This window comes from Arachis ipaensis, chromosome B1 (assembly GCF_059453495.1).
Source record: "Arachis ipaensis isolate K30076 ecotype BB chromosome B1, ASM5945349v1, whole genome shotgun sequence".
Taxonomy (NCBI): Eukaryota; Viridiplantae; Streptophyta; class Magnoliopsida; order Fabales; family Fabaceae; genus Arachis; species Arachis ipaensis.
In genome coordinates, this window is record NC_142436.1 from 63,430,614 (window position 1) to 63,441,324 (window position 10,711).

The 10,711-nt window shown below is 41.1% G+C and overlaps 1 non-coding gene across 1 annotated transcript; it reads left to right on the plus strand.

The window, feature by feature from the left end:
• The first annotated feature begins 8,112 nt into the window (after window positions 1–8,112).
• On the plus strand, window positions 8,113–8,219 carry LOC148576822 (small nucleolar RNA R71). Its single transcript, XR_015904663.1, has one exon. It is a non-coding gene; the product is annotated as a small nucleolar RNA R71 (small nucleolar RNA).
• Window positions 8,220–10,711: the final 2,492 nt, after the last annotated feature.

Genomic DNA, 10,711 nt, shown 5'->3' on the forward strand with positions numbered 1-10,711 from the left:
CATTTCTAGCATGATCTCTTTATTCCTCTTTCAAGGTTCAGAAGAGATCCAAGTATGAATAGCTTCTTTTCCAAGATAACTACCCAATTGGATGAAGATCGAAAGCTTTCTAGTAAAATCAAGAGAAAAGATAGAAGAAGGAGAATGAAAACTAATATTGATCCATCAAATTACAACAGAGCTCCCTAACCCAATGAAAGGGGTTTAGTTGTTCATAGCTCTGGAAAATGAAAACCAAGATGGAGAATACATTATGAAAGTAAAACTAGAAGTGCAGAGAAAGTAAAATACAGAGAGTAGCTCTATGCCAAAGGCTCCCTAAAGTTTCCAACTCTCCTCTTAACTAATTCAAAGCTACTCCTATATATACTACTATTCTCATCTTCTAGTTGGCTCTTCAAGTCTTGGGTATGGGCCTCTGAATCTTGAGTTCGAAGCAGTTATCCTTTTCATTGGGCTTAGCTTTTCTTGCAGAGAGAAAAGGTGAAGTAGGCAGGGACTTTCACTCAGGACGTTAGTGGTGTCAACGTTAAGTGAAAGTGTGGGTTCGAGAACGTTAGTGACAATCACCTTTTTCACTAACGTTTCTAACCCAAATATGATCACGTTGACTTCAACGTTAGTGGCACTAACGTGACCACTAACGTTGCCTCTTGGTCCTTCGCACACGTTATTGGGACTTACCTTTCCCAATAACGTGGAGAGTCCTCCATTGTCCCTACGTTAGAGTCCACGTTAACTAGGTTAACGTGGCTTCTAACGTAGCATTGCCAATTCTTCGAGAACGTTAGTGACACTTACCTTTGTCACTAACGTTCCAATATGCCCCTTTCCCACGTTAGAGTCCATGTTAACTAGGTTAACATTGCTTCTAACGTAGTAATGCTAGCCATCCCCAACGTTAGTGACAAAGGTGAGTGTCACTAACGTTGGCTCATCATCTCTTTATCCACGTTAGCTTCCACATTAACTAAGTTAACGTGGGAGTTAACATTGCTCATGGTGGCTCTTGGTGGTTCACCCCAACGTTAGTGACAAAGGTAAGTGTCACTAACGTTGGCTATCAATTGCTCTCTCCACGTTAGCTTCCACGTTAACTAAGTTAACGTGGGAGTTAACGTGGCTTATGGAGGCTTGGCCAACGTTAGTGACAAAGGTGAATGTCACTAACGTTGGCTTCTCTTTTGCTTCTTAACGTTAGAGTCCACGTTAACTAAGTTAACGTGGCTCTTAACGTGGCCACTTATGAGCTTGTTCCAACGTTAGTGACAAAGGTAAGTGTCACTAACGTTGGCTCCATTTTCTTTCTTCCACGTTAGAGTTCACGTTAACTTAGTTAACGTGACTCTTAACGTGGGTTATGATGGCTTTGAGGGCGTTATTGGCGATTACTTTTCTCATTAACTTTGCAAGTTAGCACCCATTCCACGTTAGAGGTCACGTTAAAGGGACTAACGTGACTGCTAACGTGGTTCTTCTTTGCTTCCTTTATCCTGAAATCAAACAACAAAGTGCATCAAAGTTCTAGTCCAAGTCATGAGTCATGCATCATCCAATTTGTCATATAATTCATGCAAAATTCTCATGAAATCATGTAAAGTGCACAATGTATGCTTGAATCAAGATGTAAGTGAATATCTACCCAAAACTAGCTTATTTTCTAAGAAAATGCATGAAACTACCTTAAAAATAGTAAAGAAAAGGTCAGTGAAACTGGCCAAAATGCCCTGGCATCACAACACTAAACTTAAAGCTTGCTTGTCCCTAAGCAAGTACTGGAACAAGAGAATGATGAATGGAATGCCAAGAGAAATGAGTCATTCTTATGGAAGTCATGTTCCTGGTTTTATGGTGGTTTCATGCATAGCTACTTAGGTTCATTCCTTCACTGGCTTTCAGACCTTTATCATGTTCTAGAATACTCACTTGATTGCATCCCATGAGACTTTTATTCATTGATCCTTTTGTTGTCATTTCAGGGCTTATTTGTGTTCTTAGGCTAAGTGCTCTGTAAGGGGGCAACTCTTTAGAATAAGCTTTCAGCCAACACTCCCGAACCAGTTGGTTTAAGGTGCTAGGTGTTGAAGCACCCCTAAGGACTTACTTCCTCAAGTCTCTCCCCCATACATACACACCACAGGCACATGGTTTGTTTATTTTCTTTCCTTGAGGTCTTGGTGTCCAGCACCTCTTTGGGTTACTAAATGTTCTGTAGCAAAGATTGCTCTTGATAGTAGACTTTCAGCTGATAATCCCGGGTTAGTTAACCCAAGTTACCAGGTGATAAAGCACCCCTGAGAGCTTAGTAATCCAAGAAGATCCTTGGTACAGGAACACCACAGACACATCCCTCAAGACTCAAACCCTTGGTGCCTAGCCTCTTTTCTTGCTATTTTTCTTTTATTCTTCAACTTTGATTGTTCTTTCCATTTTTATTATTAGGATCTTATTATTTAGCTAGTCTCATGGGGTGTGTTCAAGCATATGATTCATGACAGATAGTTGTCTTCCCACCTTGTGGTTGAACCAACTTAGCTAACTTATGACCACACCACAAACTCAGGAACTTACTCCATAGTATGAACTCCACTCTGGTCTTTTATAAAACACTCATTCTCTTTTCATTTGATTCAAAAGGACAAGCATACAATTAAGTAAGGAAATGATGCAGTAATGACATTCAAACTAGCAATCCTAGACCTAAGCAATGAAAAACTTAAAAGACAGAATTTAAAAGGGTTCCAACTAACGAGTAACTATTAATCAAAAGTGCATTCGGACTTCCAACTTTCATCATTCTAAGTACATGGAATTAAGTAACAATACAACCTTCGGGTGATGGTTTCTAGTTGCCCTCTTTTTGTCATCATCCTAGTCTTTGCTACCTCACTTCCTTGGGTGAAGGTGCACCATTTCCTCATAAGATTCCTGCAAAGTTATTGGAAGTTGCTTGTTCCCAAAGCACTTGAAAAATAGTTAGCTTGCATGTATGCTTGTGACTTCTGAACTTAATTTGGTGTGTGAACACCAAACTTAGTTCTTTTTCCAGTACAAAATCTTGCATATATGCAGAGAGCCTCATATCTTGTTATTAACAAAACAATTATTAACTAAAGTCTAACTACATCTAAGTGGTTTCCCTTGATTGGTTGGAGCTAGCAATGTGCTTTGGGAGTGGAGTGTGATTCTAACTAAGATCCTTTGGTGGAACACCAAACTTAGAATTACACTTTCACTCTTGGATTATTTTAGTGTGGAACACCAAACTTAGCTCCTCACAATACATGGGAAACAACTTGTGACCTTTATTGAAATAAAGATGAAAAGGAAACTACCTGAGGTTGGGTTACCTCCCAACAGAGCGCTCTTTTATCGTTGCTAGCTCGACGATTCCTCAATTACTTGAGATGATACTTTACTCTGGGGTTTTCCCCCATGTTGCCCATATAATGTTTGAGTCTTTGTCCGTTTACAGTGAACGTTCTCTCTGAACCTTCATCCATGATTTCTATGTGCCCATATGGCGAGACCTTTGTGACAAGGAAGGGTCCTGACCACCTTGACTTGAGTTTGCCAGGGAACAGTCTCAATTTGGAGTTGTAAAGGAGTACTTGTTGCCCCTTTTCAAAACTCCTTGGTGCCAGATGCATGTCATGTCTTCTCTTCGCTTTTTCTTTATAAATCTTAGCATTTTCATAGGCTTGAGATCTAAATTCCTCCATCTTTTGCAGTTGCAGGATCCTCTTTGCACCAGCAGCAATGCTGTCAAAATTTAGTATCTTGAGAGCCCAGAGAGCTTTGTGTTCCAGCTCCAATGGTAAATGACAAGCTTTCCCATACACCAGTTGATATGGGGACATTCCAAGTGGAGTTTTGAATGCTGTTCTGTATGCCCAAAGAGCATCATCCAGCTTCTTTGACCAATCCTTTCTTGATGCACCCATAGTCTTTTCCAGAATCCTCTTTAGCTCTCTGTTGGATATCTCCATTTGCCCACTTGTTTAGGGATGGTAAGGCGTGGCCACCTTGTGTTTTACCCCATATCGTAGGAGAAGAGCTTCTAGTGGTCTGTTACAAAAATGGCTCCCTCCATCACTGATGAGTGCTCGTGGGACTCCAAACCGGCTAAAGATATTCTTCCTGAGAAAGTTCATGACCACCTTGTTATCATTCGTTGGGGTTGCAATAGCCTCTACCCACTTGGAAACGTAATCTACTGCTACCAAGATGTACTTGTTTGAATATGAGGTTGGGAATGGTCCCATGAAATCGATTCCCCACACATCAAACAGTTCCAGTTCCAAGATGAAATTTTGTGGCATCTCATTTCTTTTGGGCAAGTTTCCAGATCTTTGGCATTCATTACAGCTCTTTACTAGTTCTTTGGCATCCTTGAAAAGGGTGGGCCAAAAGAATCCGCTTTGTAACACCTTTGCTGAAGTTCTGTCCCCTCCAAAGTGGCCTCCATAGCATGAGCCGTGGCAATTCCATAAGACCTCTCATCCTTCTTCTTCCGAAACACATCTTCTAAGGATTTCATCTGAACACTTCTTGAAGAGATATGGCTCATCCCAGACAAAGTATTTTGCATCATTCATGAGCTTCCTTTTTTGATGTTTATTGATCTCTGGAGGTAAGGCCCCAGTTGCCTTGAAGTTGGCAATGTCTGCGAACCATGGTGCTTTGTGAACTGTCATCAGCTGCTCATCAGGGAAGAGCTCATTCACGCTTGTATCATGTGTTCCACTTTCCTCATGAGGGATTCTGGATAGGTAATCTGCTACCTTGTTCTCTACTCCTTTCTTGTCTCTGATTTCAATATTGAATTCCTGCAACAATAAGATCCATCTTATTAGTCTTGGTTTCGATTCTTGCTTGGCAAACAAGTATTTAAGTGTTGTGTGATCTGTGAAAACAATCACTTTAGCACCAATGAGGTATGACCTGAACTTGTCAAATGCAAAAACTATGGCTAGCAACTCCTTTTCAGTAGTGGTATAATTTCTTTGAGAATCATTAAGGACTTTGCTAGCATAGTATATCACATGAACTAAGTTATCTTTCCTCTGCCCTAACACTGCCCTAACTGCAAAATTAGATGCATCACACATCAATTCAAAGGGTAAGTTCCAATCAGGTGGGGAAATGATAGGGGCAGATGACAATCTTTCTTTCAAATGCTCGAATGCTAACATACATGTTTCATCGAAGATAAATGGTGTATCTGATATAAGGAGATTGCTCAAGGGCTTAGCTATTTTTGAAAAATCTTTAATAAACCTTTTGTAAAAGCCAACACGCCCTAAAAAACTTCTAATTGCCTTGACATCACTGGGTGGAGGAAGTTTTTCAATAAGTTCCACTTTAGCCCTGTCCACTTCAATGCCTTGGTTAGAAACCTTATGGCCAAGGACTATTCCTCCTGTCACCATAAAGTGTCATTTCTCCCAATTCAAGACCAGATTGGTCTCTTGGCACCTTTTCAATACTAAGGCAAGGTGACTCAGGCAGCTAGTAAAGGAATCTCCGAATACCGAGAAATCATCCATAAAAACTTCAATGAATTTCTCTATCATATCTGAGAAGATAGAAAGCATGCAGCGTTGGAAAGTCGCAGGTGCATTACATAGCCCAAATGGCATGCGCATGTAGGCAAACACTCCATATGGACAAGTAAATGAAGTTTTCTCTTGGTCTCTGGGATCAACCACTATTTGGTAATATCCTGAATAACCATCAAGAAAACAGTAATATGCGTGTCCTGCGAGTCTTTCCAACATCTGATCCATAAATGGGAGGGGGAAATGGTCCTTTCGTGTAGCCTCATTGAGTTTCTGATAGTCTATGCACATCCGCCATCCTGTGACGGTCCTTGTAGGAATTAGTTCGTTCTTCTCATTGGGAACTACAGTGATTCCTCCCTTTTTGGGCACGACATGCACGGGGCTAACCCAGGGGCTGTCTGAGATCGGGTAGATTACTCCTCCCTGCCATAGCTTCATAACCTCTTTCTGTACCACTTCCTTCATGATCGGGTTCAGCCTTCTTTGAGATTGAATGGATGGTTTGGCATCATCTTCCAACAGTATCTTATGCATGCATATGGCTGAACCGATTCCCTTCAAGTCAGCAAGGGTCCATCCAATGGCATCCTTATGCTTCCGCAATACTTGCAGTAATTCATCCTCTTGATCTTGACTGAGGGATGAGTTTATGATGACCGGGTAGCTTTCATTCTTTCCTAGGTATGCATATTTGAGAGTGGGTGGCAGTGCTTTGAGCTCAAGTTTTGGTGCCTCTATCTTTTCACTCTCTTCCTCTAGTGCACCTTGTATGCGAATCTCTGTTGTTGCAACCTCTTCACTCGATGTAGACTCCTCCTCTATTAACCTTTCAGGCTCTTCTTCTTCAAAACTTTCCTGCACTTCCTCTTCAAGTGAGTCTAACCTCATACATTCCCCCAATTGTTCTGGTGGGTAACTCATGGCCTTGAACACATTGAATGTCATCTTTTCATTGTGCACTCTCAGGGTGAGATCACCTTTTTGGACATCAATGACAGCTCCAACAGTGGCCAAGAACGGTCTTCCCAGGATGATGGAGGTCTTGGCTTCCTCCTGCATGTCCAGCACTACAAAATCTGCCGGGAATATGAAGTCTCCCACTTTCACCAGCAAATCCTCTACTACGCCATGAGGGAATTTGAACGATCGGTCTGCCAGTTGTAAGGCCATTTTTGTTGGTTTAGCCTCCTCGATCTTCATCTTCCTCATCATAGCTACTGACATTAAATTGATGCTGGCTCCTAAGTCACAAAGAGCCTTCTCCACCGTGATTTCCCCTATAATACAAGGGATCTGAAAACTCCCGGGATCCTTCAATTTCTGGGGCAGTTTGTGCTGAATGATAGCACTACATTCTTCGGTTAGTATCACAGTCTCGTTGTTCTTCCAGCTTCTCTTCTTAGTCATTAGCTCCTTTAAAAACTTGGCGTAGAGTGGCATTTGTTCTATTGCTTCAGCAAAGGGTATGTTGATTTGTAGTTTCTTGAAGATTTCCAAAAATCTCAAAAACTGGTTGTCATCCCCCTTTTTCTTCAATTGCTGAGGGTATGGAACTCTTGGGACATCCAGTTTTGGCATCCCTTCTTCTTTTTGCAAACTCGAAGTGGAGGCTTGAGCTCCATCTTGCTTTTCTCCCTTTTCATTTGAGCCCTCTTCTTGTGGTTTCTGGGAGAATTCCTTCAGTTCCTTCCCACTCCTAAGGGTGATAGCTTGACACTCCTCCCTTTTGTGTGAGTCAGTATCACTGCGAAGGTTGTGGCTAGAAATCTGCTTGAATAGATAGCCAATTTGTGTCTCAAGTTTCTTGATGGCAGCATCTTGATTCTGCATATTGGACTGCACTTCCTCTCGGAATGCTTTACTGTCTTGGATCTCTTGGCATATGCCTTCAAGCAGGTTCTCAATCCTTGAGAGTCTGTCATCAGATGATGGTAGGTTGGGATTGGAGGTAAAAGGATAAGGAGTGTTATTTTGGTTTTGATATGGATGTGGAGAGGTGTTGTTATGGTGGTGTTGATATGTTCTCTGTGTGAATTGTTGGTGAGCTACATTATTGTTGGGGTTGTGACGTCTCTGATCTTGGCTTTGATCTTGTTGATTCCCCCACCCAAAGTTTGGGTGATTCCTCCAACCAGGGTTGTAGGTCTTGGAGTATGGGTCATGATTTTGTCTAGGTGAATTCCCAATGTAGTTGGCTTGCTCCTGCTCACTCTCTGCCTCTGCATTCACTCCCTCTTGGGTTGTTGATGAGGTGGTGATTGCTGCTACTTGGTTCCTCTCCATCTTCTTGGTGAGGTCAGCTAATTGCTTGGTAATGAGCTTGTTTTGGGCCAGCAGAACATCTACATTGTTTAGCTCCATCACTCCTCTAGTGTTCCCTCTTTCGGAGGCATAGAAGTAGTCATTCTCTGCTACAGTTTCAATGACATCTATAGCCTCCTCAATGGTCTTCTTATTGTTCAGAGATCCCCCGGATGAGTGGTCTACTGCTTTCTTTGATTCGTAAGAAAGGCCTTCATAGAAAATGTGTAGCTGCACCCATTCATTGAACATATCTGGTGGACACCTCCTTGTTAGGTCCTTAAACCTCTCCCATGCTTCATATAGAGTCTCACCATCCTGCTGCATGAAAGTTTGAACCTCAGTTCTCAGCCTGTTGATTCTTTGAGGAGGATAGAATCTAGCTAAAAATTTGTTCACCACATCTTCCCAGGTTGTCAAACTCTCCTTAGGGAAGGATTCCAGCCATTTAGATGCCTTATCCTTGAGTGAGAAAGGGAACAAAAGTAGTCTATAGGTGTCAGGATGAACACCATTAGACTTCACAGTATCGCATATCCTCAGGAAGGTGGTTAGATGTTGATTGGGGTCTTCTTGGACGCCTCCTCTGAATGAACAGTTATTCTAAACAAGGGTGATGAGCTGTGGTTTTAGTTCAAAGTTGTTGGCATGTATGGTTGGCTTTTGAATGCTACTCCCACAGTTTCCTGGGTTTGGGTTGATGTAGGAGCCTAGAACTCTTCTCTCTTGCCCAGCATGATTTGCTAGACGTTCTCTGCCATGGTTGTAAGCCTCTTCTTCATGAATGTTCTCCATATTCTCCTCCATGTCTAGTTCAAAGTATTCTTCCTCTTCCTCAGCACCTACTACTCTTTTTCCTCTTGCTTCCCTCCTTAATCTAAGGAAGGTCCTCTCAGGTTCAGAATCAAAGGAAGTTGAAGCCCCGCTTCTCCTCTCTGTCATACAACCAGCAAGGTACAAGCAAGAAAAATAGATGCAGAAAGTATTCTGTTAGAATTACTGTTAGTGTGAGTGATGCAATATATCAAACAGTTAGTGGGTTAGTGAACTGAATTGTAAATAAATAAAAAAAATAAACGAAAAAGTAGGGGGAAGGGAAGAAATTAACTAAAACTGAAAGCGAATTAACTCAACAGAAATTTAAATCAAACAAAAGAAAAATGCTCAATCTAGTTATCCTCCAATTTAATCATTGTTGATTCAAAATCAATCCCCGGCAACGGCGCCATAAACCTGATACGCAGAAAACTTGTCTCTCAACAAATTTTCTTCGGCAAGTGTACTGAATTTGTCGTCAAGTAAAAATTCACAATAGAGTGAGGTCGAATCCCACAGAGATTGATTGATCAAGCAACTTTAATTAGAGGAATGTTCTAGTTGAGCGAACCAGAATTTGATTTGAGATTTGCAGAAAATTAAATGGCTGGAAAGTAAATAGCAGAAACAGTAAATACTAGAAATAAAGAGCTGAATGTAAATGGCGGAAAGTAAATTGCAGAATCTTAAACGGGAATGGGGTAATTGCTCATAAAAGTAAATGGCAGAAATTAAAGAGAATGGGTAAGATCAGAAATGGGGAGTTCATTGGGCTCAGGAGATGTTGCATTCTCTGGATCAAGTTCATTTTCATCTCTTCCTCAATCAATGCATTCATTGATCTTCTTGGCAATCTTAAGTGATCGAATTCCAATTTCTTGGTAATTCAATCTCTCAAATCTTGATCAATAGCCAATTCTTTGGTCAATTGCTCATGAGAAGAGATGAAGTATGGTCACTGATTATACTACATGCATTTCCCAAATCAAGTTTTGGTAGGATTATAGTTACATATCCATCCAAACCCAATTTGGTCTAGCATGAGAAAGCATTTCTAGCATGATCTCTTCATTCCTCTTTCAAGGTTCAGAAGAGATCCAAGTATGAATAGCTTCTTTTCCAAGATAACTACCCAATTGGATGAAGATCGAAAGCTTTCTAGTAAAATCAAGAGAAAAGATAGAAGAAGGAGAATGAAAACTAATATTGATCCATCAAATTACAACAGAGCTCCCTAACCCAATGAAAGGGGTTTAGTTGTTCATAGATCTGGAAAATGGAAACCAAGATGGAGAATACATGATGAAAGTAAAACTAGAAGTGCAGAGAAAGTAAAATACAGAGAGTAGCTCTATGCCAAAGGCTCCCTAAAGTTTCCAACTCTCCTCTTAATTAATTCAAAGCTACTCCTATATATACTACTCTTCTCATCTTCTAGTTGTCTCTTCAAGTCTTGGGTATGGGCCTCTGAATCTTGAGTTTGAAGCAGTTATCCTTTTCATTGGGCTTAGCTTTGCTTGCAGAGAGAAAAGGTGAAGTAGGCAGGGACTTTGACTCAGGACGTTAGTGGTGTCAACGTTAAGTGAAAGTGTGGGTTCGAGAACGTTAGTGACAATCACCTTTTTCACTAACGTTCCTAACCCAAATATGATCATGTTGACTTCAACGTTAGTGGCACTAACGTGACCACTAACGTTGCCTCTTGGTCCTTGGTGCACGAATTGTGAATCACACTTTTCACAACTCGTACCACTAACCAGCAAGTGCACTGGGTCGTCCAAGTAATACCTTACATGAGTAAGGGTTGAATCCCACGGAGATTGTTAGTTTGAAGCAATCTATGGTTATCTTGCAATTCTTAGTCAGGAAGTCAATTATATTTATCAGTTGAATTGCGAATGAACAAGAGAGCATGGGTTAAAAGTTACTTGTTATGCAGTAATGGAGAATATGTTGGAGTTTTGGAGATGCTTTGTCTTCTGAATCTCTGCTTTCCTCTGTTCTCTGATTCATGCACGCACGTCCTTCTA